The sequence below is a fragment of the Notamacropus eugenii genome, chromosome 3 (genome assembly GCF_028372415.1).
Source record: "Notamacropus eugenii isolate mMacEug1 chromosome 3, mMacEug1.pri_v2, whole genome shotgun sequence".
NCBI lineage: Eukaryota > Metazoa > Chordata > Mammalia > Diprotodontia > Macropodidae > Notamacropus > Notamacropus eugenii.
In genome coordinates, this window is record NC_092874.1 from 212,620,686 (window position 1) to 212,648,396 (window position 27,711).

The 27,711-nt window shown below is 38.0% G+C and overlaps 1 long non-coding RNA gene across 1 annotated transcript; it reads right to left on the reverse strand.

Annotated features, from left to right (window-relative positions):
- Positions 1-2,827: 2,827 nt before the first annotated feature.
- LOC140533917 (uncharacterized) lies at positions 2,828-27,295 on the reverse strand. The gene is made up of 4 exons (XR_011977107.1): positions 24,556-27,295; positions 22,166-22,281; positions 19,055-19,149; positions 2,828-3,626 (listed from the first exon to the last, which is right to left on the reverse strand). It is a non-coding gene; the product is annotated as an uncharacterized lncRNA (long non-coding RNA).
- Between the last annotated feature and the right edge of the window lie 416 nt (positions 27,296-27,711).

Here is a 27,711-nt window from a genome sequence, read left to right on the forward strand (position 1 = left end):
ACCAGAGCCAGGTTCATCTACCTTGTCTTTCATTGCTCCCAGCACCATCCCAACAGATGGTGGAAGGGACAAAAGCCCTTTCATAGTGTCTACAGAAGAGCCAACAGAAGGCCAAACAGTGTCTAACACCTTCCTGGAGAAAACAGACACTCTAGCAAGCACTCACAGAGAACACATGCATTCTCCAAGCACAGGAGTAAGCCTCCAGCCTGCTCTGCTCAGCCTAACTGAAGGACCCAGTTACCCAGGACTATATCTTCAACCTTTTTGGGAAGCATGACAATCATGGCCATGACTGGAACGGAGTGAAGCCCAGCTGAACCATTTACCCTAGAGCTCACAGAGACCACAGCCCCTGAGGGGGCACTCCCTCTGTTGTTCTAATGAATGAATTCAGAACCAGGTACAATGGAATGTTACAGAGTAGTTTGGTCTCTGCCAGGAACCCAGTGCAAGAGACCAGCAGACCAGGTAGCCCTGCAACCTTAGATACCAGAACATTCATCCCAGGGAAGTTTCATCCTGCTAACATCATGTCAAGTCCTGTGAAAGGGTCAAGCCCAGAGCCAGCTGTCAAGCCAGGTAATACAGGGACCAGGACTGGAAGAGAAATAGACTCATCTTTGGTAATAACCATACCAGCATTTGCTGTCTACATCATCAGTATCTCTGTGGCTCTTCCTAGAACAAGAACTGAGGTTCCCTGGTCCTCATTCTTAGCTAAAGTCACAGTTGCCATCATCACTGGGGCAGATATCGCACCTCCCCCCCATGGCCAAGGGCACTCTCTCATTTAACTCTAATAACTTTTACTGAGGTTAGCTATATAAGCCTGAGGACATGAGCTCAGCTTTCGCTATGTCTGTAAACTCAAGTATGACCCTCAGCACTAAAATCACAAATATCCTTCTTTCCCATACAGTCACCACCAGCCCTGAGCTCCTAGAGTGGCAGAGAGCAGCATAGATGTCCCACTGACCAATATGTCTTCTAAGCCTCTGATGTTGTCAGACAGTACTTCTGGAGGCTCATTGGTCATCTCTGTTGGCTTCATTTCTCTAGAGGAAATGGCTAGAGTGATTCCATATATAGGCTTAGAGAAAACCTTAGCGGGGTCCCTAACCACCTTAGTCATAGGGGCCAGTATGTGTAACAATCAAGATGACTAGAGACATCTCTGCAATTCCTCCAAGACTCAGTACCCAAACTGAAGTGAGACTTTCAGTTTCCCTTAGTACTAGCTTAGGAGAGATTTTAGCAGGTTCTGAGGTTCAGACTGCCAGAGAGAAAAGCTCTCCATCTAGGTGGCCCACAGGGACCACTGGAGGTTGGATCTGGTATAAATCTGGCCAGTGTGACCCAGCTTGTTCTTTCTGAGACTCCAAGTCTAGTGATCACTCAAATTTTACACGAGTCGCACAGACTGTTTTTTGCCTTTGGAGCAGAGCCCATAATAGCATTTACTCTGAGCCCAGGACTAGATGAGACCCAGGTTTCCATGGGCACTCTCTCAGGCATAGAAGCCTTCTCTTATCTCCTCTATTAGTCCCAGGACACTAGCCCTGACTCAACTCTAACCAAGCACTCTGCCAATGGAAATCACTGGGGAATAGGCACTAGCTCAGCTGCCTCTGTTTCCACAATGCTGCCTGTAGTCACTGCATCTGCACCAGGGATAAGGACCCAAGGATCTTCTGAGAGTCTAAGTTCATGAACCCTGAAGTCCAACCCTGCTCTGGCAGTTGGGTGTTGCTGTGACTTTAAGGTTTCCTTATAAATGGCTAGAATGTTTATGTAAACAGTATTATAGTCAGTTGCCTAGCAAAAGTTCCTCAAATGGGGATGGATAAACTCTAGCAGCCCCATTGTTTTACCACTTGGTTTGGACTTTCCTTGCGCTCACCACCTCCCCACCTCCCACAGCCTCCTTATACCACAACCCAGGAACCTAGTCATTCTACTTTTTTGTCCACAAGTAAGTAGACTTCTAACTAAACCTCACATTAAGGTATACTGATATGACTTTGGAAAATAAGTTTGGATCAACAAATGAGAATTGTGTCTGGGTTAATGATGGTGGTAATGCTGCTGCTGCTGCTGCCATAGCTAGTATTTTAGGGCTTACAGAAATTGTTATAGATATTATCTTACTTTAGTTTCAAAGGAAAGTTTAATTTTTCCCCCATTTTATAGATGAGGAAACTGAAACAGACATAGATTAAGTGACCCTCCCTGGGTTGATTCATTGTGCAGTATCTGAGGCAATATTTGAACTCAGATCTTCCTGATCCAGCACTTTCTTTTAACACAGTATTCCTCCTTTGACTTATTTCCTTTTCTTAAAAGACAAGAAATGGATAGTCTTCAGCAACAAATGGAAGAACACAGGATCACAATACACGAATTAATGCCTTTGTGGACTCATAGATGGAAAGTTAATTAATGGACCTCTCAGTTACCTGCCCTTCTGCTGCCTCTAGGGAACTCAAAAACTACAGTGTTAATCAAAAGGAACAGAAACAACCTGCCCACACCCAGTCAGTATTGGAACAATGACCCTGGGTCTTCTAAGCTTTATTTTCCTGTAGAGAAGGAAACACTTATTATTTTTTTTATATTTATTTTTCAGTTCCTTACATTCACTTCCACAAGGATTTGAATTCAAAATTTTCTTCCCATCTTTCCCCACCCCCCACGGCAGGACAACATGCACCCCACCCACCCCTTCTTCCAGTCTGTCCTCCCTTCTATTACCCACCCTTCTTCCATCCCCCTTTCCCTCTATTTTCCTGTAGTACAAAATAGATTTCATTAATCCATTGAAGGAAACACTTATTTTGGACTGTTTACTATTTTTCAAATACATATGTCTTATAGTTGGATCACTATGACTAGTAAAAATAAAATCATGTAATTGTTGCATAATATCCTTATATAGTTTTAAAATTTCTTGGATTGTCTTTTTTTGTTTTTCTTGCAATGTTTAAGTTTGCTGTTAGAAAATCTTGTATACAGAGTTTTTAGGGAAGCTGACCAGTATAGATGAGACTTTTACAAAAACAGTTATTTTTTTTCTATACCTTTCAAACACAAAAGTGCCTCTATCAAAGGGCTGGAAATTTTTTTCCCAATACCATTCTATCTTTGTTTGCAAAGTGATCAGAGCTTCTCTTTCAGTAGGAGTGGCCTCCCTCACACTGAGTGAAGCACCAAATGGGCAAAGCTTGGAGATGGGTAATGTAGAGCACTATAGTTGGGCTAGCTTCTGGCTTGGGTTGCTGGATTCATCTGCCCTTGGCAGGCTTATCAGAGATGGGATGACAAGAATCTCCCCTCCCACCTTTGGCTGTGACAGATTGAGGTTTAGACCTGAAAACAATATCAGGTGAGAGTCACCGCAGGCAAATAAAGCCAGCATAGCCATGGAGAGAAATACAGTCCCTGCAGACAGGACTTTAAGAACATGTTAGGTAAATTCAAAAAAAAGGAAAAAAAAAAAAGATTTGCCTGTTAGTACCTTTCCTGTTCAGGAATCATTGATTCTGATGCAGATGAAGGGAAAAAATTGAGACACCAGCATCAGCGCAGACTTCTGGTTGTCTTCTTTTGCTGAGTGCTCTTGAAACCTAGAATACATTGATTTACAAATAGGTCACCCTCGAGAAGCCACACTTCAGCTCCTCATAATGTTCTACCCAAATGAAACACCATCAGAAGGATTAACCATGAGGCTAGTAATTTGTGAAATTTGGGTTTTGTTTTGTTTAATTTCCAAAAAATAAACCCAAGAAAAAGAATTGCAGTAAGTAGTGGGGGATTTTTGTGTTTTTCTGTGTCCATCCTTCATTTTAGAAGAAGACCATGATATAGAAAAACGATGACAGGAATTGTACTTGACTTGTTTTGAGGGAAGGAGGGCTGTGCAAGGTCACCAACCTCATTTTCTCATGAGCCCTGTGGTTCCAGTGACCAGAAAAGAAAGAAAGAAAGAAAGGAAGAAAGAAAGAAAGAAAGAAAGAAAGAAAGAAAGAAAGAAAGGAAGGAAGGAAGGAAGGAGAGAAAGAAAAAAGAAAGACAGAAGGAAAGAAAAAAGAAAAGAAATCTACCAAGTAAAACCAAAATTAACTGGGCATCCTCTAATCATCCAAATTTATGTTCCTTTGGAGGGGAGAAGGAAGTAAAGGAAAAGAAGGGAGCTGGATCCTCATTCAGGCAGCTTGGTCTGCTCACAGATTGTTTTTGTCCTTCATTTTCCACAAAGACCATTACACTAGAGAAATGATGACAAAACTTGCACTGGACTTTGTTTTGAGTGAGGGAGGGCTGTACAAGGTCACCAGTCTCACTTTCTTCTCCTGAATCATCTGGATCCAGTGACCAAATATTCATCAGGATGATTGGAGTTGGCCCAGGATGCAGTGTGGGACCTTGGGCTTTTCTGGTATTCACTTAGAGGGAGGTAACCCCCATTGAGTGAATAGGCCTCTGTAAGAAATAATCAGGGGGGCAGAGAGAAGTTGGTAGAATAACAGCAACGACTCTTCTAAGCTCTTAGACAAACTCATTCAAATACCTCTAAAAAGAGAATCTGACCAAATTTTGGAGGTGAAGAATCCAGTAGGAGACAGACTGTGGCAGATTCACAGCCCAGGACAAACTGGAAGGTGGATAGGAAGGATCTGTTCTGTGAGGGTGAGCCCACAGCACATAGTGCAGAGCATCCAGCATAGCAGAGCAGGAAAACCACTGTGGGGCCTGAGGCAGCAGCAGGCAGAATGCTAGAGTGGCAGCCCAGGGTGAGAGACCAGCAGAGCCAAGCTAGTGACAGCCACTGAGCCCCAGAAACTAGCTGCAGCAACCCCTGAGACTTTCAGTCCACAGATTAAATGTATGTAAGTCACCTACTTGAACTTCCAGGTGCTAAAATGACAGAGTGATCAGTAAATGCTCTCTTCTCCCTCCTTGTTGACCTCAAAAGAACCACAAAATATTTCCCTAGAAAAATCCTAGATCAGTGGGCACAGTGAAGGGGAAAACAGTGTCATAACACATAAGGCTAGGAAAATAGCTAAGGGGAATTCCTCTTACTGTGGCAGAGGTGATCCAGAAGGAGAGGGACCCCAGGACAGTGGAAACTTGGATCCAGGAGTGTCTCAGAGCTCCAGGAGAAATGGGAAGATAACAGGGCAGCAGGGATCACAAACCCCTGAGCTTGTCTTTGCCTCAGCTCAGCTGAGGAGATCTCCAGGGACCAGACCATCCCTCCCCCCACTTAACAAGCTAGCCCCAGGGCTAATTGGAGAAACACACACAAAAAAAGATAAAAAGGTATCTGCCCTTAACTTTTTTACACGAAACAGCTCAACACCAAGTTCTGCAGCTTCTAAATGAAAGAATCAGAAGCCACAACACAAATCACCATCATGAGCAAGAAAAAGTAAAGCAAGGGTGAAAAAACAATAGAATCTTTCAATGGGGACAAGGACCAAAAGAAGAATACCAAAGAGGTAAGTAGTGAGACTGTACTTCCATCTGAAACTTCAGAAGGGACTATGAACTGCTCGCATGTACAAACAGCTCTTCTGGAACATCTGAAGAAGGAAATAGAAGAAAAACTGGCCAATGTTTTTAAAAGTACGAAAAAAGAATTCACAGATGAGAACATCTCTTTAAAAAGGAAAATTGAACAAATGGAAAAGGAAGCACAAAATTTAACTGGGAAAATTGGACAAATGGAAAAGGAAATACAAAACCTAAATGGGAAAACTGGACCAATGGAAAAGAAAGTACAAAAACTAACTGGAGAAAATAATTCCTTAAAAGTAATAATTGGACAGATGAAAAAGGAGATGCGAAAGTTAAATGAAGAAAACAATTTACTAAAAACTAGAATTGGACAAGTAGAAACTAATGACTCTCTGAGACATCAAGAGTCAGTCAAACAAAATCTAAAGAATGAAAAGATAGAAGAAAATGGAAAATATCTAATTGGGAAAACAACTGACCTGGAAGATAGATACAGGAGAGAAAATTTAAGAATTATTGGCTTACCAGAAAGCCACTATGAAAAAAAGAGTCTGGATAATATCTTCCAAGTAATTATCAAGGAAACCTGCCAAGAAGTGCTAGATCCAGAAGGCAAAATAGTCATTGAAAGAATCCACCATTCACCTCCTGAAAGGGATCCCAAACTAAAAACCACAAGAAATATTGTTGCCAAATTCCAGAACCATCAAGTGAAGGAGAAAATACTACAGGCAGCCAGAAGGAAACCATTCAAATATCTAGGAGCAACAGTTAGGATCACACAGGATCTTGCAGCTTCTACATTAAAAGACTGAAGGAAATGGAATATGATATTCTGTAAGGCAAAGGAGCTGGGACTACAACCAAGGATCAATTGAAAAGTTCAGCACAACATTTCAGGCAAGGAGATGGACATTCAACAAAATAAGGAATTTCCAGACCTTCCTGACAAAAAGGCCAGAACTTAATAGAAAATTTGATCTTCAAATGCAGGTCCCAAGAGAGGAATAAAAAGGTAAACAAGGGAAAAGAAAAACTTGTTACTCAATTTGGGCGAATTGTTTACCTCCCTATAGGGGAAAATGATACTTGTTAATCCTGAGAATTGTATATCTATTATGAAATATAAAAGGAATATACATAGAGGGAATGGGTATAAAGTAAATGATGTGATGATAAAAATATGATTTAAGCCTGTGAAGAGATTGTAACAGGAGATGTGAAAAGGAGGAAGAAGAAAATGGTAAATTACATCACAGGAAGAAGTACAAAATTATAGTAGAGGGAAAGAGGGGACAGAGATGAGCATTGTTTGGGAGGTACTCTCATCTGATTTGGTTCAAGGAGGGAACAATAAACTTTATTAAGTATATAAATCTAACTAGTTCTATAGGCAGTAGGTGGGGAAGAGGGAAGAGAGGTGAGGGGAAGCTAAAAGGAAGGGAAGATGTAGTAAGGGTAAAGGGGGGCAAAAGGGAGGGGGGATGAAAGAAGGAAGAATGTGGGAGGTGGTGGTGAAAAGTAAAAACTATTGAGGAAGGGAAGGGAGATGGGAGAACTAAAAGCACACATGGTGGGAAAGAGAATGGAGGGGAAGACACAGATTGTAATCTTAACTGTGAATGTGAATGGAATGAACTCTCCCATAAAACGGAGATGGATAGCAGAATGAATTAAAAGCCATAGTCCAACAATATGTTGTTTACAAGAAACACATTTGAAACAGGGGGATACACACAGGGTAAAGGTAAAAGGTTGGAGCAGAATATATTGTGCCTCAGCAGATATAAGAAAAGCAGTTGTCGCAATGCTAATCTCAGACAAAGTAAAATCAGGAATAGATCTAATCAAAAAAGATGAGGAAGGAAACTATATCCTGCTAAAAGGCACAATAAACAATGAAACAATATCATTAGTAAACATGCATGTTCCAAGTGGTATGGCATCCAAATTCTTAGGGGAGAGGTTGGGGAAATCAGGTGCTGAGGAAGTGAAGTTTGGCAAATCCAATATGGAAGAAATAGACAGCACAACGATACTAGTAGGGGACCTCAACCTCCCCCTCTCTGAACTTGTTAAATCTAATCTAAAAATAAACAAGAAAGAGAATAAGGAGGTAAATAAAACTCTGGCTGATAGATCTCTGGAGAAAATTGAATGGGAATAGGAAGGAATATAACTTTTTCTAAGCAGTCTATGGCACGTATACAAAAATTGACTATGTTCTAGGCCATAAAAACCTCACAATCCAGTGAAGAAAGGCAGAGGTAGTCAATGTATCCTTCTCAGATCATAATGCGATAAAAATTATATGTAATAAAAGGTCATGGGAAGATAAAACAAAAATTAATTGGAAAGTATATGATCTAATCCTAAAGAAGGAGTGAGTTAAACAACAAATCATAGAAACAATCAACAACTTCAATCAAGAGAATGACAATAATGAGACAACCTACCAAATCTTATGGGATATAGCAAAAACATTTCTTAGGGGAAGTTTTATATCTTCGAATGCCTACATGAATAAAATAGAGAAAGAAGAGATCAATTACTTGGACATGCAGATGAAAAAGCTAGAAAAAGAACAAACTGAAAATCTCCAAGTAAATACAAAATTAGAAATACTGAAAACCAAAGGAGAGATTAATAAAATTGAAATTAAGAAAGCTATTGAATTAATAAATAAAACCAGTAGTTGGTTTTATGAAAAAACCAATAAAATTGATAAAGTTTTGGTCAATCTGATTTAAAAAAAGAAAGAAGAAAACCAAAATACTGAAATCAAAACTGAAAGGGGCGAACTCGCCTTCAATGAGGAAGAAATTAAAGCAATAATTAGAAATTACTTTGACCAATTTTATGCCCATAAATTCAACAATCTAAATGAGATGGATGAGTATTTTAAAAAAATACAAATTGCCCAGATTAACAGAAGATGAAGTTGAATACCTAAACAACTCCATCTCAGAAAAATAAATTGAACAAACCATCAATGAACTCCCAAGGAAAAAATCTCCAGGGTTGGATGGATTTAAAAGTGAATTCTATCAAACATTTAAAGAACAGTAAATTCCAATGCTATATAAACTATTTTTGAAAATTGGGGAAGGAGTCCTCCCAAATTCTTTTTATGATACAAATATGGTTTTGATACCTAAACCAGGAAGAGACAAAACAGAGAAAGAAAAGTATAGACCAATTTCTCTAATGAATATAGAATGTGAAAATTTTACATAAGATTTTAGCAAAATGAATACAGCAACTTATCATGAGAATAATACATTATCGTCAGGTAGGATTCATACCAGGAATGCAGGGCTGGTTCAATATTAGGAAAACTATTAGCATTATTGACCATATCAACAACAAAACTAACAGAAACCACATGATTATCGCAATAGATGCAGAAAAAGCTTTTGACAAAATATGACACCCATTCTTATTAAAAACATTTGAAAGCATAGGAATAAAGGGAACTTTCTACAAAATTATAAGCAGTACCTACTGAAAATCTTCTGCAAGCATTATATGCAATGATGATAAGCTAGGTGCATTTCCAATAAGATCAGGGGTGAGACAAGGATGTCCATTATCTCCACTATTATTCAATATGATAGAAATGTTAGCTATAGCAATTAGACAAGATAAAGAAATTGAAGGAATTAGAATAAGCAAAGAAGAAAGTAAGTTATCACTTTTTGCAGATGTTATGATGATATACTTAGAAAACACCAGAGATTCAAGTAAATAACTGCTTGAAACAATAAACAACTTTGGCCAAGTTGCAGGTTACCAAATAAACTCACACAATTATTCTGCATTTCTATATGTTAGCAACAATACCTAACAGCAAGAGATAGAAAGAGAAATCCCATTTAAATCTAGGGTAGACACTATAAAATATTTGGAAGTTTACCTGCCAAAACAAACCTAGAGACTATATGAACATAACTACAAGACACTTTTCACACAAAATCAGTTCTAAGTGGAAAAACATCAGTTGCTCATGGCTAGGCAAAACGTAACAAATCATTTGTTTGTGTGTGTGTGTGTGTGTGTGTGTGTGTGTGTGTGTGTGTGTATGTGTATGTGTGTACTGCATTTTGGTTTGTCAGATGATTTCTCCCACTCATTTTAATTCTTCAACACAGCATGACTATAGTGAAAATGTATTTAATAAGAATGTATGTGTAGAACCTATACAAAATTGTATGCTCTCTTGGGGAGGGAGAGAGGAGTTGGGGAGTGGGGGAGGAAAATTATAATCTAAATTATATGGTAGTTATTGCAGAACACTGAAAATAAATAAATTAATAAAAAAAGAAAAAAGTACTCAGGGAATGAACCTTTAAATGAGTAAAAGAAAAAAATAAATCAAACTGGGAGGGGAAAAAAAAGCTATTACTGTTGATAATCATTCTAAATGAACCATTAAGTTGAACTTGGGCATTGAAAATGAAAAGTATTTTCACTAGAGGCCCCCCCATGAACTTATTAGGAAACTGAGGCCTAGAGTGTCTAATGAACATTGTGTGTGAAAGCACAAGTGTCCAAAGACAAAAATAAGAAGTCCTTCAGAAGTCTTAGAGTTCAAACCCTTTATGTGATTCAGAAGGAAATTGAGTCCTAGAAATCTGGATAGCTCAGTGTAAGATCTCTAATAAGATATAAAAATTATGGTCACTTTTTGTGACCATAAGAGAAGTAGAGGTCTAGGGAGCTTCAGGGATCTGTATGTGATCAAGGACAATTTTCTAGATCTAGAGGTAAGAAGGCCTTAAGACCATTTAGACTACAAACCCTCCTCCCAGGTATCTTCCTGAAACTAAGGCCTAGTGAGCCAAATGACCATTATATGATCAGCCAGAAGGGTCTAAGTAATAAACATGACTAGTCTTTCAGAGGCCTTAGAGTGCCAGCACTTCATGTGACTCTATAGGAAACTGAGTCCTAGAGAGCTGGATAGATAAGTGTAATAGCACTCCCAAGCTACTAGGATGAAAAATATCAAGGCATTCAATGACTTTAGAGACAGACCCACTGTGTGACTGTTGGGGGGCAGGAAATGAGGATAAGGGAGCTTGAAGGACCTGAATGCGATCACCTAGAGGTTCCTAGGCCTAGAGCAAAGATGACCTTAAGGGCATTTACACTAGAAGATCCTCCATGAACTCTTCCTGGAACTGAGGCTTAGAGACCTGAATGATCATTGTATGTATACTCACAAGTGTCCAAGGACAAAAAAAGACAAGTCTTTCAGAGTTTTCAGAATCCAAACCCTTTATGTGTCTAAAGGAAACTGAGTCCTTGAAAGCTGGATATCCCAGTGTAAGACCACTAACAAGATCATAGGATTAAAAATGTCAAGGTTTTCAAAAGCTTTTGAGACAGTTTGTTGTGTATGTGTGTAGGAGATAGAGGCTTAGGAACCTTCAGTGTCTTATATGTGATCAACTTCAAGTTCCAAGGCTGAGAGCTAACATGGTCTTAAGAAAATTTATACTCAAGGGCCCTCATTGGACTCTGCCTAAACCTGAGGTCTAAAGAGCTGTGGGAACCATTTTTGGATCACCCACAAAGGTCCAGGGACTCAAATGACAAGTCTTTGAGAGGCCCTGAAGTCCAAACACTTCATGTGATGCTAATGGAAACTGAGTGCTAGAGAACTGGATTGACCAGTTCAAGATCCCAAAGAAGGTTCTAGGATTAAAAATGTCAAGGCCTTTAAAGGCTTGAAAGCCAGACCTCCTGCTCTGAATGTAGTAGAAACAGAGACCTAGGGAGCTTCAGGAATCTGTATGTGATCAAGGACAATTTTCTAGACCTAGAGGGAAGAAGGCCTTAAGATCATTTACACTACAAGCCCCTCCCAGGTTTATCCTTGAAACTGAGATTTAGTGAGCTGAATGATCATTGCGAGGTCAGCTAGACAGGTCCATGACAATTCTTTCAGAGGTCTCAGAGTCCAAGCAATTCATGTATCTATAAAGTAAACTGAGTCCTAGAGAGCTGGTTGTTGTTGTTCTGTTGAAAATGAAGGATGCTTCATTTTGGAGGAAGACTAAGACATCAGAGAAATGATGACCTGACTTGCACTGGACTTTGTTTTGAGTGAGGGAGGGCTGTGCCAGGACACCAGTCTCACTTTCTCCTCATGAGTCATCTGGATTCAGTAACCAGTTATTCATCAAGATGACTGGAGACAGCCTAGGATGCAGTGGGGCACCTTGGGCTTTTCAGGTATTCACTTAAAGGGAGGTAACACCCATTGAGTGAATAGCCTTCTTTCAGATGTAGTCAGGGAATGGCCCTTTTAATGAGCAAAAGAAAAAAAACAACTAAATCAATCTGGGAGAGAAAGATAAACTGTTATTATTGATAATCATTTTAAGCTGGCCATTAAGTGGAACTTGGGCATTGAAAATGAAAACCATTTTCACTAGAGGCCCCTCCATGGACTCTGCCTGAAACTGAGACCTAGAGTGCTTAATGAACATTGTATGTGTATCCACAACTGTCCAAAGACAAAAGCCTCTGTGTGACCATAAGAAAAAAAGAGGCCTAGGGAGTTTCAGGGATCTGTATATGATCAAGTACGATTTCCTAGACCTAGAGATAAGAAGGTCTTAAGATCATTTAGACTACAAACCTCCCTCCCAGGTATCTTCCTGAAACTGAGGCCTAGTGAGCCAAATGAATGATCAGCCAGAAGGGTCCAAGGAATCAACATTACTCGTCCTTCAGAGGCTTTAGAGTACAAGCACTTTATGGGCCTATAAAGTAAACTGAGTCCTAGAGAGCTGGATAGATAAGTGTGAGATCACTCTCAGGCTCTTATGGATGAAAAATATTAAGGTATTCAATAGCTTTAGAGCCAGTCCTCCTACTGTGACTGTGGCAGGGCGGGGGGGAAGACAAGGGAGCTTGAGGGACCTGAATTTGATTACCTACAGGTGATCTACAAAGCATGGAGCTAAGAGAACCTTAAGGGCATTTCTACTAGAAGACCCTCCATGGACTCTGCCTGAAACTGAGACCTAGAGAGCTGAATGACTACTGTCAATAAGTCAGATAAGAAGAAAGCTAGCAGACTGCATGTGAACTCAAACAATTAGGAGACAGACAGTGACCTTTAGAAAGTCACAAAATTTTTGAAAGAAAGAAAGAAAGAGAAAGAAGGAGAGAAAGAAAGAAAGAAAGAAAGAAAGAAAGAAGAAAGGACAGAAGGAAGGAAGGAAGAAAGAAAGAAAGAAAGGAAGGAAGGAAGGAAGGAAGGAAGAAAGGAAGAAAGAAAGGAAGAAAGAAAGAAAAAAAGAAAGAAATGACAGAAGGAAGGAAGGAAGGAAGAAAGAAAGAAAGGAAGGAAGAAATGAAGGAAAGAAAGAAGGAAAGAAGGAAAGAAGGAGGGAGGGAATAAGAAAGAGAAGAAAGGGAGAGAGAGAGAGAAGAAAGAGAGAAGAAATCTAGCTAGTAAACCCAAAGTTAACTAAGCATCTTCTGGCTACCCAAATTTACCTTCCTTTGGAGAGGAGAAGAAAGGAGGGCAGATAGAAAGGAGCTGGGTTCCCATTCAGTCAGCTTGGTCTACTCACAGGTTGTGTTCACCCTTCATTTTCGATGAAGACTATGACATCAGAGAAATGATGACATGACTTGCACTAGACTTTGTTTTGAGTGAGGAAAGGCTGTGCAAGGTCACCAGCCTCACTTTCTCCTCCTGAGCCATCTGGCTCCAGTGACCAGATATTCATCAGGATGACTAGAGATGGCCCAGGATGCAATGGGAGACTATACTCTCCTGACTTTTTGGGATATGAATATCATCTAATTTCTTTGCCATCCCTCCAAGTATAAATGACTTACAAATCTGATGAGCTAGTTTTGCTTTAATCTACACATCAATGATTAAAATGTTGATTAAAATGAAAGATTTTTATGACAGCCACCCTTGGTTCCATTCCACCCTTTTTTGCATCTTTTCTCTTCTTGAGATCTACCATCATTGGTCCAAATGCATTTGTCAAATTCCTTGCCAAAGTCAAAACAGCCTCCAACTCTCCCTTCTCTATTGTGTGATTTTTGTTCTGACAGAACAAAAATTTTTTGAAACCCCATTGGTTGGAATGTGGTACTCATCCTCCTCAATAAATTTAGAGTGTTTTTTAAATTAGTTTGTCCTATATCTAACCAGAGCATTTCTCCTCAGTTGAATCTAGGAGAAAAAAACAAGGGTAGAGTTCTGAAGTAGAGCAGAGCATTTGCTATTGTCTCTACTTTTCATATGAGAATAAAAAGGAGACTGAATAGTTAAGTGACTTGTCTAAGGCTCCACATAGCTAATAAATGGTGTAGCAAAATCTGAATAAGGTGTATTAGGAGTGATTTCTCTCTCACTCTTCACAAGGTAATCTTGACATGTGCCTCTTGTACCAAATTCTGACATAGGTGATGATGAAACTCATCCCAAAGAAATCTGGAGAATCCCAAGGTAGAATCTACACATTCAATTTGAAGAGGAAATTAGAGCTGACTTAAGTTTGGATGAAATCCCATGTTGACTTTTTTTCTCTTCTCCTTTAAGAAGTGTCTTTTCTGTTAACTTGGGTTTTATATTGTGAGCCCCCCAGTGGAGTATTCCAAGAACAGGAGATTTATAGCCAGTTAAGAGTCTCATAATGTTAAATGTGGTATAGGGACAAGTTATGGGCCACAGCTTAATTAGGGAGAAAGCATGCATTTCTTTCCCCTTTGTAAGTTGGATTTGGTCCTGTAACTTTAAAGTGAAAGTGCATTCTCCCTACAGAAGGCCTGGACAACAGTCCTGGCTTACTCATTTACTAGGTGGGAGAATGTGGGTAAGCAATGTCTTTTTTCAGAATTTGCTTTTTTCATCTGTAAAACCAGGACAATGGAATTTATGTCATCTCTACCTCAGAGGTATCATGAAGATAAAATGAAATAATATGATATACAGAAAGCATTTATAATAAAAAAATAAAACAGATAAATGTGAACTCTTAGAGTGTGAGTATCACCTGGTTGGTTGGTTGGTTGTTGTCCTTCATCTTTGAAGAGGACCAAAATGGCGTCACCATTGTAAAGTGAAATGTTGATGTGTCCAATTGTGGCAAATCAGACCAATATGAGCTCGGTATGCTCTACCACAAGTTGGGTACAGATAGTCTGTATGAATATTTGGGGTGGATATCCCAAATTTGCGCATCTTGCATTTACTTTCTGCTGTCTCAATTCTGCTTTGCCCAAATAGCATAGTACCTTTTCTTATGTAGGCACACCATGCTGAGCAGTCCTGTGCCATTGACTCCTATGTTGTACAGTCAAATCCAAAGTTCTTGAGAGAGACCTTGAGAGTGTCCTTGTATTATTTCTTCTGGCCACTATGTGATCACCTGACCCATGCAAGTTCTCCATGAAATAGTCTTTCTGGCAAGCATACATTTTATGTTGGAACAATGTGGACAACCCATTGGAGTTGCACTGTCTAAAGCACAGTTTGAATACTTGGCAATTCAGCTCCAACAAGGACTTCAGCGTCTGGTACTTTATCCTGCCAGGTGATTCTCAGAATCTTCCTAAGACAGTTCAGATGGAAGTGATTCAGTTTCCTGGCATGGCGCTGGTAGACTGTCCATGCTTCACAAGCATATAACAATGAGGTCAGCACAACAGCTCTGTAGCCCTTCAGTTTGGTGGTCAGTTTAATACCTGCTCTTTCTGAAACCTTTATTCAGAGCCCCCCAAACACTGAGCTAGCTCTGGCAACCTAATCGTCAGTGTATACATCCCTGGAAAGGTGTGTTCAGGGAGGAAGAGTACCTAAGATGGGATGACTGCTGAGCCCTTTCTGGGGTTCTTTCCACCTTTGGTGTCCACCTGTTCCGCCTAACTCTCACCTGTGGCTCTAAGAAGGTACAGCATGCATTAACGGCCACATTCTGGTAAACCATTTTGGCAGACAGACCAAACCAGGTGGAGGGTAGCCAAGGGTTTTTAAACCCATTGGTGAGTTAGGGGAGTGTCTACCCCAAGCATGTGAAGACTTCATCTTATGGAATGGGTGGATGAGAACAATTTGAGTATCACCTATTACCTTTACAGAGGATTCATCTTAACTGGAGGCAAATCACACATTTTTGACTTAATTTGATTTTCAACTATCCTTTTGCCCATTGCTAACTTTAGTCTTTGTATTCATCTGGTTTCTCTATGTGTTTCTCTTTTCCCATAAACTTTACTTATAGGCAGGTAGAGTGAAAAGTTTAAGGTAAGCCACTTTGGCTTTGTTCCTGGCTGCACCATGTGCTAAATGTATAATGTAAAGAAATCATAATCTCTGAGTATTAAGTTTCCTCATGGAGAAAATGAAGATAATATCTTATTCTCTCTCAATCAAAGTAGTCAAATTACTTGAAACTTTTTGAAAAAAAATCATATTCTTCATAATGGAAGATGGTGTTGTAATTTCTTGTTGGCCTTAAAAATCCTATTCTAGCTTTCAAGTCAACAAACATTTAAAGGCCTCCTATGTGCAAAGCACTGAAGATACAAAGAAAGACAAAAATGTCAATCCCTGTTTTCAAGTAAGTCACAGTGGGAAGACAACAAGATTAAATGTCTTTAGAAGAGGATGTTTAAAATGAGGAAGTCATTCTACAGGTGTATCCCCCTCAGCAGCTTATGAAACTTCCTCAGCTGTCTTTGGTCCTGTCCCCTTCACTATTTGTATTCAGAATTTGCCTGAAGAGAAAAAGAATGTTGATAAACCTGAGTGGGGCTCAATACAAGAAGGATAATTGACTCAAGAGCCAACACCATCCCCTCAAGCTGGAATAAAAAGTCATATGGGGACTGGGCTGAACATAATTAGAGAGTTGTTCAAAAGAAAACTGAGCTGGGAGATTAGAATTGTTTTCATGTATCTGGGTAGTCATAAGGTAACAAAGTTACTAGAGCTTTTTTTGGTGTAACTCTGGATGATGGAAAATGATAAAAAATGTAGGGGAAAATGTGATTGTTATTGCAAGCTGAAATTTGCCTCAAAGCTCAAATTATTGAACAATAAAAATGGTCCAGCTGTTGTTAATGCATGTTTTTAGGCAGAAGCCAGATGGCATTCTGTCATTGATGTTGGACAGATTTATCTCTATAGTAGTTGAGAGGTCATAGTAGAATATCAAGGTACCTTCCAGATAGATCACCACCAGGTCAAGGGATTATACCTATATATGGGATTTGGGTTGGGCATAGGAGGCAGACAGGGATAGACATGGAGATGGAGATAAGAATGAGTATAATGATAGGTAGGGATATCAATATGGTTAGGGAAGGGAATGATGATAGGGATAGGGACTTGGAATCCAAAGGTAAAAGGTGCTCCAGGTGAAAAAGCTACTCTTTTTTCAAGCCAAGAGACTGGCACCTTCACTGCCATTTAATTGTGGCGAGCTGCCCCAGGACACAGATGCTAAATGATTTGGTAAGGGGCAGACATCCAGGGTGTGCCAGAAGAAGAACTTTGATCCTAATATTACACAATGTAGCCTCCCGTTTTGTGGACAAAAGACAGTTTCTGCCTCCACAGGGTTTCTTAATTCAGTGGAAGGGACTTTAAGACATGCTCACATACAAAACCAGTGGAAGTGATAGAAGAGTTGTGTGGCTCCAAGCTATGGGAAATTATAGTGAAAAGACCACTATGCAGCTGGAAGAATGTTAGGAGAGGGTTGACAAAGAAGTAACCTGGCCTTAGATACACACACACACACACACACACACACACAGACACACACACACACGGATGTACGCATGCACTCAGATATGCCTGTATCTATACATATATGTGTGTGTATACATATACAAGCACATTCATACATATATATTGACATACATATATTTTTATGTGTATGGATAGAGAAGTAGAAAGATGATTCATTTCCTAAGTGCTTCTTATGTGTAAGATCCTCAGCTAAGCTATGGCAATACAAAAAGTAGACTACAAAGTGGTCCCCAGTCTCAATGATCTTACATTATGATTAGGAAACACAAAGAATAAAGAACTAGAAAGTTGGAGTTGAGGCATTCCATTACCACGTGGACTAAGACAGCCTGGGTGGAGGTAGGGCAGCAGAGTGAGACAGAAGTGAAGTGAGGAGTGTGACCAGAGCTTTTTATGCTTTGGCAGCTCTAGACAGGGACTGCCCCATCAAGGAGGCCTCATCGAAATCATCCTCAAGACAGGATTACAAAAAATAAAGATTTGGACAAGTAGAGAAGGTAAGGCAGACATTCCAGGTAAAAGAAACTATATGAACAAAGATATCATTCATGATAGAATTGCATGAGTTGCATTAGAAGCATGACAATTAATTCTTGATTGAACTACAGGATTTGTGTGGTGGTACACTAGTGGAATCTTGATTTTTTCACTTAGCAACAAAGGTCTGTTTACTACATGTGAGCAGAAAACTGTATTTAATTCTATGCAACTGATAAGATCATGGTAGAACCACTAAATAATCTTTCAGAAATTATTTGAGCATCACCATTAAGCCTGGACATAAGAAAATGGTTGCATTTTCTAAAATGTAAGAATGTTTAAGTTTTTTTTTAAGAATTATCTAAAAACTATAGGTCCCAAAAGGATGACCTTAATCTACCACAGAATTCTAAAGTGGTTGATATAGGGTGGAAGGCCAAAATCACAATATAAATTCAATAATGAGAAAAATAATTTCATCTTTCTAAGACTCAGTTAAATAAGTTTTAGTGTTTCCTCATCAGTTGCAATGATGCCATCATCTTCCTGGTTCCTTATATTTACAACTTCTGTTTCACTTTTCTTGCATATAATCTCCACACTCTTTTCTCCATGCTTAGCAAATAAATGGTTGTAAGGCCTAGGCTCTAGAAGACTTAGGAGGCACATTTACAAAGGAGAGAGTAAAGTCGGATGGACCTCCATCTCAATCAAGACCTCCATCTCATACAGTCACTGAATACCATTTTATCCAAGACTTAGAAGTAGGTAATAGCTTGAAAGAAGAGGGGGAAGCAAGGAAGATGGGTACTCCATGACGAAAATGGTTCTTTAGATCAAGTTGATATGTCACTTGTGGATTTTGGATGGCTCGTGGATAAGGCAGTAAATGAGCTATCCTCTAATGGTTTCCCAGGGCATCTTATAAAGAGGGAATAATAGAATTAGGCATTGAGTGGTGACATAGGAGTTTTTGCCAATTCACCTTTCATGATTTATGAAAGCAGCCCTGGTAGGACAAGAATCATTGTCAGTAAGATTGAAGATGATCTGCCTGTTCAAGAGAATGTACAAATTAAACAGGAAGCATTTATCTCATATACATTAATGAGGACACCACTTATATTCATAATTTAATAGTCCTCCTTATTACCTTCTTCCCACCACTTTCATTACTGTAAACACGACCAATATTCAATTAACCTCTCTTGAATAAATGAGAAGAAGCGTACAGATTCTCTACTACCTTACCTTCTCATGGAGATCTTGCAGGTTTTATTTATACTTTCCTCTTTCTCTTCAAGTAATTTTTTCAGTTGCACTTCTCTGATTTTAATTCCAGTCCTCTATAGAAGAAAAAGGGAGAGTTTTATAGAACTGGTAGTTAAACTAAGTTGGACTTCAAGAGACTTCAATTCATGTTTTAGTTCTAGTTCTAAAACCCCATTCTAATTTCAACTAATTAGCTGTTATCAGCTTAGGCAAGTCACTTAGCCTTTCTGACGTTATATTTATTTTTTTCTGATGAAATAAAAGCCTTGGACTCGATGAGCCCTGAGATATCTTCCAACTCTAGTATTAAATGACAGTCAGAAAGTCAAAGATATGAAAAAAGGCATTTGTCAAGGGAAGAAATCCATTTTAAAATAATCTAAAATCACTAATACCTAGAGAAATGTAAATTTAATCAGCTCTGAGTATCTACTTCATACCAGTCAGATGGACAAAGATGATTACAAATGAATATGACAATTACTGCAGAGCTATGTGAAAACAAGAACATTAAAGCATTGTTGGTGGAATTGAATTGGTCTGCCATTCAAGAAAGGCCACAAAGTTCATTAAATAGTCTATACTCTTCAGTGAGTAATGCCATTTCTAGGCCGATACTCAAAATTTTTTTCAGAGAAGGAAAGGACCTGTAGGTATACAAAATAATTATAGGAGACCTTTTTTTGCAGAAGAAAGAACTGAAGACTAATAAGACATTCGTCACTGGGGAATGGTTGAACAAATTATGGTATATTAAAGAAATGGAATATTAGTGTACTATCAGATATCATACAAGGATGGTAATAGAGAAGACCTCTATGAAGTGATACAAAATGAAGTAATTAGAAACAGTGAAAGCATTTATAATAGTAACATTGTGAAGAAACAATCACAATATCATGAAGAAAAACAAATGTGAAAGACTTAACAACTCAAGCTGTAAAATGATAGATCACCATTCCAGGGGAGGAATACTGAAGCATGCTATCACAACCCTAAAAGTAGAAGTGATGCACTAAAGATGCAGAATGAGCCATAAAGTTTTACATAAGGTCACTATGAGTATATTTGTTTTGCTGGACTATCCATCCATGTTTGTTATAATAATTTAAAATTTTTTTCTTTTCTTTTTTCTTTCTGAAGGGAGAATGCAAAAGGAGGGAGGTGACAGGAGAGGGTGATAGACCCAGATTTTTATGTATAGTGTCACTAATGACTAACTTCTCTATGAAATATAAAAAAGAAAGACTAGAATGAATCACATACAAACAATCAGGGAAGATTTGAAAGTGACATTTGAATGCATTATAGGCCAAAAAAAGAATGCCATTTCCAATATTGTAGAGATTCTCAGCCTCATGTACAAGCCTGTTCTTTTCTGCTCTATGTGTTACATATTCATGTTATGTAACTCTTGTTAAGGTTAAAAATAGGAAAGTTTTAAAAATCATTCTATGACAATCAGGTATAACTAGATAGTTCTAAATAGATATGAAGGAATTTAATTTTTTCACTTAAAAGTCTAATGAAAGAACTTTTTGCCTTATGCAAGATAATTCATTAGAGAAAATGCTTGTATTTTCCTAAAAATTGAGTGAGCTATATATGAATTTGAGCAAATAAAATGCATGGAAATTTGTATATGAATGTACACATTTACACATAGGCATTCAAATGTATTTATATATAATACACGCAGAGAGACAAGACAAATATATATGTGACCACATGCATGTATATATTTATGCACAATACTGTATAACATACAATATGTATGTAATTATATAAGGAAATTATTAGGTATATATTTATAAATACCTATAGATATATGTGTATATGTATGATAGTGTGCCTAGAAGGGAAGCCCAACCTAAGTGTATAGAGTGAAGGTCAAAAAAGGTTGGATCCAAGTTTGCATCTGACTCTGAGGGACAATCCCTAGTTACACTCTAGCCCCTAGCAACACTCTAAGACAGTAAGTTGCAGAGATGCTAGCCTGTATTGGTAGGGGGCATTTAATCACCTAGGACCACTCTCTACCACTGAAATCACAGATCCAGTTCATGTCCTTCTCCAATTATGATTTCATGAACCTTCAAGCTAAAAGATAGATATGCAAGTCCAAGCTTATTGCAACATGATTTTCTCCAAGCAATTTGGAGCACTTTTATGGCAATAATGGCAGTACTATCAAATTGTACTCTTTCCCAAATTATAGGCTCAAGAAAGGACTAAGCTCATACTTAGAATAAATATGATTAATGCATTTATCATAAAAAACTTGTCTATTTATTTATACTTCTCTGTCTGTTCTAATGTTAATGTCATATTAATGAGGATGAAACTTGCTCAGAGCTGCCTTGCCTGCCTCTTATGGCCTACATGTGACTCAATCCCATACCTTAGTATGACTCAGCAAAAACTCTGTGGTTCTTTGGTCCTTTCTCACCCTTGATAGGAGGAGAGTGGTGGGATGCTGCATCAGTTAAAAAAGATAGGCATCTTCTGAGTTGTCCTCTCTCTCTGTCTCTCCTTTTAATTTATTAAAAAATTTCTTTTGTAGAGTTGCTAGTATTATGTTTTTAGTTTGGTTCTGACCTATTTACTTTATATTCTAAGTTCACAGAGATTTTTTTCTAGATTTCTTTCTATTTATGATACTAATTTCCATTCAGGGTAGGTTTTCATTGAATTTAGAAGCCAGAAATGACTCAGTCAATTTCCCATTTGCAAGACTATTTCCATTACACCAATAACAACAACAGCAGCAATTTTCTACAGTTCTTACTATGAGCCAGCAATTATGCTAAGTGCTGTTCACTTATCTTATTTGATCCTTACAACAGTACGGGGAGGTAAGTGCTATTATTATCCCTATTTTATAGATGAGGAAACTGGGGCAAAAAGAAGTAAAGTGACTCCCCCAGGATCAACAACATGCCATAAATATCACTGATCAGAGAGTTATTTAAAAAATTAATTTTACCCTCTGGTTTGGAAAGGTTCCCATAGTAATTTTAGGATGAAAAATATATAATTTTTATTTTTAGATTCTCACTATCTACTCCCAATAAAAGCTTTTGAACTTACCTGATGAGCCTAAGGCTCATTAGACTTTTAGTTTTGTAATTTATTTCTTCTTCTTTTATGATTTCAATACTTTCACCTGTTTCTTGTGTCAGGATTTCAATACCTTCGACTTTTTCCTTTAAATGAAGAAAATGTTTAGAAAGTATAATTATAATGTTGTCCCAAAGGGAATAAAGGTACAATGATGCTTCAATCAAATTTTCTGTGCTGATGATTTGTGATTATGGAATCTGACAGGAAAGATTTCTTAAGGTGATAGTAATCAGTTCCTTTATACCCTTTCCAAGACTAATCCTGTAAAGACAAAATAAGTACTTTGATCTTACTTCCAAAGACAATGTCACTACTATCTAGGAGACAATAGATGGTCACTTCAAAATGACCATAACCTTCATAAAGTGCGTATAGAAACAGAGGGTTCAATAACCTAGATTAACAACCATAAGAAGGAAGAGCCTATTTATGTATCTGCCTGTTTCTCATTTCTCACCCAGAATTTCTTAAATATCTCCTAACTCCTGGATTTGGTACCTGAGGGATAAAGATAAAAAGTTCCATGATCTTCAAGACCTTGCAGCTAACAAACCCTTGTGGGGGTAAACATTAGGAATAGGGTGTAGAATAGAAGAGGTAAAAGATATTACAAGAGATTATTGGGGAAAAATTCAAGAATCTCAATGGATATAATGAAAACAGAATAGATAAAGGGGCCTAGCATTAAGAGATCCCAAATTGCACCATCATGAATTAACACTGTTTAGCAATGTTGTTTAAAAAAGTGTTTTTTTAAGGTGGATTAAAGGAACAGACTTCCATAAGAAGTCTCAGAAGTAACCAAACTCAATAGTCCAGGGTTCAATAAACCCAAGAACAAAAATGAAAGAGGAAGAATTCTGTATCCTAAAAGAATTTCAAGGAAAAGCAGAAATCAGATTGATAGAAGTGAGGGTGCAAACAGTAAAATGTATATGTCAAAATGAGTTCAAGTTGAATATACAACTTTAATGTCAGAGGATATTGGTATTATTGCTAGTCTTACACACATTCAGATTACCACTCTGCAAATTAATAGCATGTTTGAGAGGTTTGGTGTAGCTGCAATCAATTATCACCCTTCAACCTGAGGATCCTGTTCTTCCCTGGAGTTTTTAAGGGAGGTCCAGTGAATAAAGACATAGCATTCATCTCCAGCAGACAGCATTCAAAATGAGGGGGGAAATGGAGAAGACCTTCTAGAGTTATATTAGGGGTCACACACTGATAACTGAAAATAGGGAATAGGGATGGGGTGATCATAAAAGAAAAGTTGAAATCTTAAGAGTACACTTGATTAAGAAAGATTTTGCATGAACAAAATCACTTCAAGTAGAATAAGAAGGGAAACCTCAAAGACATGAATTAAAGATACACACACACACACACACACACACACACACACACACACACACCAATACCTTTGCAAAGGAAAGTCAAAATGTGGTCATGAGAAGTCAGACATGACCTAAAACAACAGAACAATATACTCTGATTAATTGAAATGAGAAATGCTAGTCTGGAAGAAAAGATGGTGGAAAACATTTTGACTCTCTTGGGAGAGAACAAGATAGGGAATACAGATGCAGAAAGGAGTATAAGGCATCAGATTCAGTTGCTATGTTCAGTTTCGTTAAACTCATTCTGCATTATACATGATAGTCGATACTGAGGGTGGGAGTGAATATCAGGAAAAGACTAGGATGTAAATCCCAAAGGTATCAATAAAATTGCATAAAGCAACTACAACAATTAAAAAAACCTTTATATGATAAATCAAGATAGTCATTTACTAATATTTAAGAGTGTTCAGGCTAGGAAAGGATTCTTTTTTGAAGGAACAAATTAATTTTCAATATCTTGTAATGAAAAAAGTATTTTGAATTTTATATCTTTTGATCTGGTTCATAATAATAACTGATCTGTGACTGAATCCATCAACTATTTCTTTGTTTCACTGACAAATTGAGGAGTAGGATGGGTTTTGTCTTGACCTCAAGTGGTTCTTGTCCAATTTCAATACTAGGTTCTAAATGTCTACACATTTAATTTAGGTACTTAGAATAAGACATAGTTATGCAAACAAACTGAATAGACAAATGTATGTACATAAGCTTTTTGTCTTCCAAAATCTTTTAAGGTTCAGAAAGCAATTATTTGCCAGATAATATAAATTCCTGAACTATGGAAATAGTCTCTCTGCTGGCAGGCCCCAGAGGATGGGGTCTGGTTGTTTGCCAGCTCCAGGGAAGGGCTTCACTACTGATGAGCAATGGGGTCAAGGCCTGTTGCTGATGGCTTGTGCTGTGGGTGGGGTCACTTTTGTGGGGCATTGTTGCCTTGCACAGACTACTCACCTGTATAAGGGTGTGCTGGTTTGAAGAGGAACAGGACCTCATTGCTGAGATTGCCCCAGGCTCAGAGAGAATTTCTGTTGTTGCTGTAGCTCTTGCATCTCTGTCTTTTCCCTCCCAACCCAGTGAGACTGAACTTTTCTGCTGAGTTGGTAAATTGCTTAGCTGATCCTAGTCTAATGCTAAGGAGGTTTTCTCATTGTTTGGAGGGAAATTTCGGAGGTCTTCAGAGGCTATCTTCCTCACTCTGCCAATCTTAGCACCAGAAGTGGCTATCATTCATTTTTAATTAAAGCAAAAGACTATCCCACTCTAAGATTATTTTACATTCTTCTTGCATCGATTTTTTTTGTACCTTCTAATTTGTCTGTTGTCTTTCTATTAAGATTACTTGCTTCTGAGAATCAAGAACTTTCTCCTTTCTTTTTATCCCCTGCATGTATTAGCACAGGACCTAGTAGAGTTCAGCTGCATAAACGCTTACTAACTTGATTTGACTTGGAAATATCTGTACATATATTTACAAGAGGCTCACTGTAGCAATTTTTGAAGGGCCTTCTAATGATCAATAATAAGGTAATGGAATGATGATCTGTATTGCAGAATACTTTGAAGTATAATAGTTGGGATGGTAAAATCTTTGTTCCATTTCAATGTGGCTTTAGTCATGGCAATATTCTCATTTTTAAGAGCTATTTTTCTTGATCCTGATTATTTGTGTAGTTTCTTTTCATGCTTGCAAAATTAGCCCATTCAGAATTATTTCAAATTCTCCCCCCAAGGTTAATTCTTTTTTAATTTTATAAATGAATCATTTATTGTGGGTCAAAATCACAAAGTTGATTAGTAAAAAGTTATAAGGTCAAGGTCAGGTAAGTTTGAGGACTGTATCTCCTTCAATCATTTCTATTATCAAAGTCCATGCTTTCCTTCTCAGTGCCTTAGCTCTTGAATCAGAGAGGAAATAGGAAAGAAGCCAACTATTTTCTTTTCACTTATAAATACAAAATGATAAAAATAAAGGCAGAAAGCATCTGACAACAGTAAGTGGAAAACTCCCTCCCTGTCCAATTGGTCAGACCAACCTGCAGCTTTCCAACTAGAACCATGAGCCTTTCACTGATAGTGTCCATGCCTCCATTTCTTCATCATTAGCATTCTCTTATTCCCTTGGATTCTCCCTACACAGTGATTCTGACTTTTCTGCCTTATAGCATACGCATCTATTTCTCAATGCCAAACACATTTTCTTTCTTCTTCAAGCTTTTCTTTTCTCACTTCTTCTATGTTTGGACATGCAAGAAGTCAGACTTGACTACCTCTTTTTGACACTACATCCCTGGCTGCCATATACAGTGTACACTATCCCCTTCATCTTTCTCAACCACTTATAAAGTCAGTTCAATACTACAGTAATCTGTACCTTTGAATTTCTTGACCTCTTATTCTATCCCAGGTAACCTCTTGCTAAACTCCAACCTTAGACAACTTCCAGCATCTACTTCCTTTCCAATCACTCATATTGCAAAAAGCAGAAAAACAAACTGACTGAGTCATCTTTCCATTTATGTTTCATAATTTCACCTAGGCCCCTAATAAAGAAAGGCAATACATTTTTACAAATCCTTATTGAATTCAGTGTCATACTTACCACAACAGCTATTCCTAACCTTTACATCCCCCTTTAAACCTTCCTAGACACTGTCTCCCCTTAACCCATGGCTAAGGACCTTATCCTCATTATCTATTGCAAAAATTAATATTTCTCACCAAAAGCTTCCTCTTTTCTTCTCCTCTTCTTCCATCACTCAGACATCATCTCCACCTTTTTCCTTCTTGATTTTAGTCTTGCATGAAAAGGAGATGTTCTTTCTCCTTACCAAGTCAAACATGTTCACATACATCTTGATACCATTTCCCATCATCTCCTGGAGATTATCCCCAGTATTATTCCCACTTTCTCTATAAAACCTCTAGTCTCTCTCTACTCACTTGGTCTTCCCCTGCTACCTATACAATCACACTCATATCTTCTTCATACCTAAAAACAAACAACAAATAAAAAGAACCTTTTCTTGAGCTGACCATCAGCACTACTTATTGGCCTAAATCTTTAAGCTCTTTTTGGTCAACTCTTCAAAAACTCTTTGCCTCAGACAAACTTGAGACCTGGGAAACGACTTTAATTTAGAAAGACCAAGGCCACTTACTGCTTCCCAGTTGTTTTAACTTTTATCTAGCCACTAGACTTTGATGGCTCTGAAAGAGAGAAAGAGAGTAAGGCTGATAACTCTGTGTCAACTCCAATTCACAGGCAAGTTCATTATGATGTCACTGGTCCTCTTTGAAACAAAGGAGAAAAACCAAGAGAAACCCTTAAGTGCCTCAGTTTGACTTTCTGCAATCTGCCAACATCCAAGCTACAACAGGTGCCCTACCTCCTTATCTTACTTTTCAGGAATAATCTCTCCCTGTCCCTGCCTTATAGTTATCACACTACTCCCATTCTACCTTGATGATAAAGACTAATATCATAAGTGTTCTATGATGCAATTGGTAGCTTTTACTGGAAGAGTTTCTTTTTTAAAGATCATCCTGGGATTAGACAACTAATGTCTGGATATCAATATTGGATAGCATATGAATGTTGAGGAACAAAAATCAATTAATAAAAAAATATTATCTATGGAGAATACCCCCATTCACCATTTTCATCTCAAGAGCTTTGAATGGTTTTCTAGGTAAAAAGTTGCACCTGTGATAAGCATTAAAGTAAATAGTAATGATAATGATGATGATAATAATAGCTCTCAACTGTATGATGCTTTAAGGTTTTCACATTGCTTTACAAATATCTTATTTGAACACTATAACCAATCTAGGAGGTAGATTATTGTCCATTATTGTCTTCATTTAACAAATGAGGAAACTACATAATACTCTATCCACTGTACTACCTACCTGCAAATAGACTGATTAGAAGAATATATTGAAGGCTTCAAAGTAAGAGTGTGAAGAACAGTAATTATATCTCTAGAACACAGAATCTTTTGAAACCTAGTAAGTTCCCAACAAACTATTCAAGTGTGAGATCTTAAACCATTCACAGAATCTTTGTGGACCCCTGTTTTATCATCTGTAAAATCTGGGGAGGTTAAT